This window comes from Mustela erminea, chromosome 3 (genome assembly GCF_009829155.1).
Source record: "Mustela erminea isolate mMusErm1 chromosome 3, mMusErm1.Pri, whole genome shotgun sequence".
NCBI lineage: Eukaryota > Metazoa > Chordata > Mammalia > Carnivora > Mustelidae > Mustela > Mustela erminea.
Window position 1 is genome coordinate 148,071,310 of NC_045616.1, and position 7,639 is coordinate 148,078,948.

The 7,639-nt window shown below is 32.2% G+C and overlaps 1 non-coding gene across 1 annotated transcript; it reads right to left on the reverse strand.

Annotated features, from left to right (window-relative positions):
* Nucleotides 1–7,229: 7,229 nt before the first annotated feature.
* Nucleotides 7,230–7,369, reverse strand: LOC116587310. Its single transcript, XR_004284364.1, has one exon. It is a non-coding gene; the product is annotated as a U4 spliceosomal RNA (small nuclear RNA).
* Between the last annotated feature and the right edge of the window lie 270 nt (nt 7,370–7,639).

The following is a 7,639-nucleotide window of genomic DNA, read 5'->3' on the forward strand; positions in this document are numbered from 1 at the left end:
CAAGTTGAATATATGACTCAGCTTTATGGTAGAGATTAAATAAATTATATATCTGTGAACCATTGTTTGTGCCACACACTTCATATATAAATATGTACATACCTATATTCTTTCATTGAGATTCATTTAATCCTCACAAGACCCCAATTAGGTCATTATTCTAATACCTGCTCCTTTAGAAAGAAAAATCTGTGCCAGTTGAGGCTTAAAGATTTCAACATCTAATAAAAGAGAGGGATGGGGAGCAACCAGAAGGGGAAGCGAGCAAGAGAATTCTGGGGAAGAGGGTGGCCAGAGAGGGGGGCTTACATGCCTGGGTGATGTATTCAGCAGCACATCAGTTGGTCTTTGGGCCAGAGTGTTTCAAAAAGTCGTTGAAGCTGAGGGTCTTAGAACTATAAGACTATGTTACCAATAACCAGCAGGTGCCGGGGGGAGATCTCATGGGGGTATACAAACAGGCAGGATCTGCATGGCCAAAAATCAACTGCTTGAACTGTTTGGGAAATACTTGCATACATAAAAATTATAGTTTGACACCAGCAGGCTTTTAAGCAAATACATCTTAGCTTGTGGTATAGAAATAAACAACCAATATGGGTTGTGACCAATAATAGTGGCCATGTTGGGATCTTTTATATAACAGAAGATAATACTACTTTTTAAATTATAAAAATCAAGTAATATAAATATTTCAAATACAGCTCAGCTAATCAATAGGAAAGTAAAGTAGGAAATTGGAGTGGTGAGAGTAAAATAGGAAATAAATGTCTCAGAAAAGTCCAAATTATGTTTTATGAATACCTTTGTAAAATTATTTTCTATATTATTTAATACTATTATTTATAAAGTTACCATCTCTTCTAGTACTTCAATTCAAATCTAAGTCCATTATCCACCATCTAGATAATGAATAGTGCTCAGAATAACTAATTATATCATGAGCATGCATTAATGAACAGAATAGAATTATAACAGTCTATTTTTTTTCATTTGCTTTCATTCATATTAAAAAATGAGCACTATAAAATTGGGTAATATCTTTAGAACTGCAATGGCTGAATAAATCTATTCTAATACAGTAAGACTCACACATGGTATATAATTGAGACAAAAAGGAGGTATAATATAGTTTCCCAGACATATTTGACTAAGCACATCATGGCCTAATAGATTATTGAGTATCAAAGCCATAATTTTTCAAGAGTTATAAGAACCAATACAGTTTTGCAGTCTATTTCTTTGACAAATATGGACTGCCAAATACCAACACACCAACAATACACAAAACATTTCAATATTATAAAATGGCAAAAGTCTAAGAGCAGGTAAATACCACTATTTTCAAATTAAGTCATTTTAGCCTCATGGAAAACTTATGATTTTCTCCTCATTTTCTCCTTTCATGGTAGGCAGGTAAAATTTTACTCATGGTCTACCTCCATCACACATCAGGCAGTCAGCAACAATGAGTAGAAACTATTAGACCACTGAATTGCTATTAAATGGATTCAGTGACACACCTTGAAAGTTGTGATCCAGCAAGAAAAAGCTGTATTTAAGCCCTGTGGACAGCAGTGAAAAATGCTGAAATGTTACTGTTCTTTGAGAACAAAATGTACATTTCAAGGGTTGACATCACTCATCCAGTTCAGAATGTTACCAACACTGAAAATTTAAAAAAAAAAAATCTGCTTCTGTTGCCTCCTGTTATTCAGTCAATATATTTTCTTCTCCTGTTACCGCCTTCTCTTCCTTCCTTCCCTCCTTTTTCCTTCCGTTCTGTATTTTTGTCTGAATTTATTTCTTGCAGGTGCAGACCATGAAAGATGTGTATTCTATAACAAATTAAAAATGTGTAATTAAAATAGTAGTATAATTACTGAAAAGTCCTTAATCCTTTTTTCTGGAAAGTTCATTAATAAAGAGATGATTTTCTGTGTGTCATAATCAGCACATATGGACCATCGATGGAATTGAGAAGAAATAATTATAATTCTCCGCATCGCAAAGAAATAGTTCTAATACGAAAAAAGAAGTTGGCTCTTTTACTGAATATTATAGCAGCTACTTAGAGTATTGAAGCTAAAATTGTGAAAGTAAGAAAAAAAAATAGAATTTTGCACTGTAGGTTTCTCAAGGTAAGCTTTATTCGTTTGTTATTAGAAAGCACATGTGATATCACCAGAACATCCATCAGATCCAAAAATAATTCTCTGCTCTTCCTATTTCCATTCAGTTATTCACCAGGTATCATGTCCTTGTTCAGGGCAATACAACATCCTCGTGATATGTCTGTCATCTCTTTCACACATTCTTGAGGTGGAGAAGGTTATTAATGAAGACTGTGAAATTCAGGCATTCCGAGCACAGAGTAAAGTAATATTGGAACAAGGGCAGAAATGACCCAGCATGGTCCATAAACTTGACAAATTTAAGAACTGACAAACACAGAAGTCCAGACATCATAGCAAAGCTGACTCTTTTTATTTAAAAAAGTCAAAATCTATTCAGTCTTTTCACTATATTTAACTACTAAAGAGCAAGATGACTATTTTATAAAATTGAATTCTTTTTCTTTTTTTCTAAAGAAGGATTTAGTTAAGTAGCTTTAATGGTCTGATAATATAGTGATCTTTTCAATCTTAATGACTGAGTAGCATTCATACAGGTATACTCTGAATAGGTATAATATACCCACTGTGTACCTGATTCCTCTTTAAGTCTGGACATGCAGCAGTGAACAAAACATTTACGTGCATGTGTATAAATGCAACAGCTGAAAAAGAATGGAAGTAAAATATATATACATGGATTTGCCCTGTGCATTACAGGATATTAAACATATTAAATATCACCTAGGGTTTCAACAACATGGAAGTCAATAGCAGCCTTTATCTCCTCCAGTGATGGGAACCAAAATTGTCTCCAAATATACTCTGGAGGACAGATTTGTCCCCAGTTAAGAACCACTGATACACACTAGCTATTGGTAGTACTTTATTTATGGAAAAAAAGAGTGTTAAAAACAGGGAAGAGGAAGTTAAATTGATTTTTTAAATTTCACATTTCTATATTAATTAGTTTGACTCTTTTGCTACATTTTGAGATGAGTTTCATGTATTTCTTGTGTAATATTTAGAAATTAGCAAAAACTAAGAATAAACACCTAAATGTGTAAAGGTAAACACAACAAAATATTAAGTTTATTTTGCCCATAGAATGTGAAGTAGCATGATAACAAGTATGTTATTCCTTGTCTATCATTTGATTCCTCTTCAAATAATTTACAGAATAAGAGAAGAATTCCTTCAATATGCACTACATCAAATTTATATGGGATCACAGCATTTTTGGTCTTTCTCTAGAATGAATTCCTGTAGAAGAGGTGGAAAAACCCAAGAACAAAGAGATGAAAAATATACCAGTAAAAAATTCAGCCTTCTATTATATTTTGAGAAAATCTTGCTAACGTTGTCATCTCTTGCTTTTGCCATTACTTACGTAAACAATGGAGAGGTGATGAATAGAGCGTGAATCTCTTTTCTCTATACAGGTACAAAGCCAAATGAAAGGAAGACTAAAAAAAGACAAAGTAAGATTTCCCCTTCCCTACTCCCTGCAGCTGCCAGGAAATTATCTTTAATACAATTTTTTTGATTTTTAAATAACTGATAAATAATAATGCATACTAAAATTCATTTACCAGATGGTTAGAAGTCCTAAATTAATTGATAATATAATGCCCCCAATAATTTCCAATACCTAATTTTGTGATATATACGTTCATTATATGAAATTGTTATATTTATTTTATGTTTATTTATTGGGATAGCGATCTACGTATAGATAACCAAAAATACATGTTTGTTATAGATGCTTCCTGTATACACAATTGCCTTTGACAGATCTTCAATTATAAGGGAATGCTTAAAATATTTTCTTAATAGAATGACTCTGTTCTTGTTACTTGCCTTTAGCTCTACTCTATAATAAGGATGAGGCAAACATCAATAATGTAAATGGATTCAATAACGTGTAGCTATTAGTAATATAAAATTGTAATATAAATTTGAAATATTTATAATTGTCATTGAGCTATTGAACATTCTTTATTATTAACGATATTTCATGTAACCAGACTTTCAAGTTGCTGTAGATTCATTAACATTAGACAAGAACTAAAAGCAATGACCCTAAGTATAAGAATCTATTTTAACTACTAGTATGTAGTAATATGGTCATCTCAGTTCGGAAGATGTCAAGTAAGCATTTTGAAGCCCAAAGACTCTTGGCTGAAAATAGAAATATGAATGCTCTGATTCTTATAAATTTACTTGAAAAAATAATCATCTTTGGAAATTCTCCATGTATGCTGCGCTGAATTTTCAGAGGCTTACTTCCCTCATTCAAAGGAATTTTTATCCATCTGGAAAAGTCAGATGATCACATATCAAATAAAATAGGTACTTCAGTCATTTAATGTGGGTATCCACTGTGTTCTCAGGAGATATCTGGCAGCGAATTTGTGATATAAATTGAAATTGTAACATGGGGAAATAGGCTTATAGCAATTTTATTATTGAAAAATTGTTAAAGAGCAAAAAATGCCTAGCACAAAAGGATTGCTAACCAAAGAAGTATCTGGACTGCAACAAGAGTTATGATATTCTGATATTAACACTTCTGATATTAAATCTGTTATTAACACTCCAGCTGTGAACACTGTCTCTGTCACTTTAGATTTTTGTGACTTTTGGATAAATTACCTTTACTTCTTATATTAGTTTGCTAGGACTGCAATAACAAAATACCACACCCTGAGTGGCTTAAACAACAGAAATTTACTTTCTTGGAGTTCTGGAGAATAGAAGTCCAAGGTCAAGGTGTCCACAGATTTGGTTTTTCCTGAGTCTTCTCTTCTTGGCTTGCAGACGGGTGTCTTTTCACTGTGTATTCACGTGGCATTTTTCTCTGTGTGCCTGTACCCCTCGTGATTTTTCCTTTCATTAAAAGGAGACAGATCATATTGGATACGAGTCCTACTTTGACTCTCATTTTAACATGATCACCTTTTTCAAGACCTACTCTCCAGATAATGGTTACATTCTGAATTACTGGGTTTAGGATGTCAACATATGGATTTGAGGGGGACATAATTCAACCCATAACACCTCTCTAAACCTTAGTTTTATTATCTGAAAAGTGGAGGTACTATTAGTACATGCATGACAAGATTGTTACAAAAATCAAATGGGATATATATGTGTGTGTATATGTATGCATATATAGGTATGTGTATGTATGTACACATATATGTATATATGTGTATTTATTCATCACATATATGTATGTATATATCACAAGAGTAGTAGGCACATATTGAATCTTCAAATAAAAATTAAAGTTGGCTTCATAATTATTTTTAACATCATCATTATAGTTTTTATCTGGATTTGTGCTATTTTTTTATAAGGATAGTTTCCCACTTTATGCAATTCTTAATCTTTTTTTTTTTTTTCAATATGTTTTGCGAGCTAATTGCAGAGGCACCAAGTCCCATTCACTTTGTTATAGGGGCTATAAAGGGACTGACAACATTTTTACGACTGTCAATACCAAAAATGAGTAAAATTTTGTTAGACAAATGTGTAGTTTTTAATTCTATTCTTTCAGAACTTAAGAGTACTACATTAAATTTGAACTACTCTTTTCATACTAAATAAACATATTAATGGTGTATCATTTATATACAGCACAGGTAAATGTTGTTATATAAGTTTGGATGAGAGAGGTTATTCAGTAATAAACAATCTCTGAATAAAATAGCAGTGTCTTCATGTGGCAAAATTTCTTTCTTTCTCAAGCAACAAAACCATTGTAGGTTGGGCAGATGAGCTGGCAGATCTGCTTATTGCCCCCATCTAGGAATCTGGGCTTATTTAACCCCAATATTCCACCTTCTGCCAGATATTACAGTATAAGAAAAGAAGACTCTGATTCATGTAGTAAACGCTTTTTCCTGTAACTGAGATGTTCTACCCACTTATAACTTTTAAATCAGAATTAATCATGGGGCCTCACCCATTCTCATGGGAATTAGGAAGTATAATTCTATTGTCTGTTCAGAAGTCAGAGACCTGACAATATTTGACTACTTAGTGAGCAACATTAATTGCTATTACTCCCTCCATGCTTCAAAATCCAATCTATATATTTTGATACTGTCCTTAAAATTATAGAACATGTATTCATAGTAACTCACACATTCACATGTAGATATAGACACACATAAATGCAAGGTAAAATTTATTACTGTATAAAGATCAATAGATATCAAACTTACAGAAAGAATCTGTATAAAATGATCATATATATATGTGTGTATGTATATATGTGTGTATACATACTATTTTCAAATTGTTCTCCAAACAAGAAACTGTTGTCTTATTTGATGATGATTAACAAAGCATCACCTTAAGAATTACCTGTTGCCAAAAGGAGTCAGTATAATACAAATTCATAAATTTGCAGTACACCAGCAGACTCTTTTTTTTCCCTTTTTAATTTTTTTTAAATTAACATATAATGTATTATTAGCCCCAGGGGTACAGGTTTGTGAATCACCAGCACACCAACAGACTCTTAAACAGTGATAAATGCTGCTAGAAATAAACCAGTATTAGCAAATAAGATTATTGACTTAAAATCTTCCAATATTAGTAATATAAATAGAGTTGGTTTAACGAAATGAGTCATGTAAACTTTGTACCAAAACTATACTGTAATTGAAATAATAATATTAAATTAAACATTGTCACTGCTCTCATACAAGAAAAGAATATTGTACTATTTCTTTTTCTCTGGAGTCTAAGTTTATGATTTTTTTCTTTTTCTTTTAAAGAAAGAGGGGCAGGAGAGGGAGAGAGCGAATCTCAAGCACACTCCATGCCCAGCGGAGAGCCCAACTGGGGCTCAATTTCACAACCCTGAGATCACAACCTGATCAAACTCAAGAGTCAGACACTTAACTGAGAGAACCACTCAAGTATCCCAGAGTTTATGATGATTACAATCATGATAAAAATTAATTAAGTTGGATAATCATTCAATATTGTGTTTGCCAAGTATTTTTGGATTTTGTAAGTTGTGTATACTGTGATACAGCAATATCAAAAATGAGGAAGAAAACTACGAATTAATAAAAACAAGAATTCTTGCATACGATATCTAAAATAGAGATTTGCAAACAGTTTACACTCTTAAGAGTATCTAAAGAGAAGTTAAATGTATAGTTCATATTTTCAATTAGCAATAATTGTGCCTCGGATAAACCTCATTGGCTACGATACTGCCACTGCGCAAAGCTATATAGTTCATATTTTGCTCTAAGTTTTTTCTCAAATTTCAAAAAGAAAAAATAAAAGGAAAATGGAACATATATATTATAAAGTAGTGAAAGCATGTGAAAGGTTACATGTTCCTGCAGGGCAAACAAGAATGCATTGCCTTGAAAGAGGCAAAATGCTAGATTTTCCACAGTGATAGTCTTGGAAATAAAATAAAATAATTGAATAAATGAACTGTTATCTTTTATTAAGTAATGGCTCTTTATAAATATTATTTATTTTAAATGACA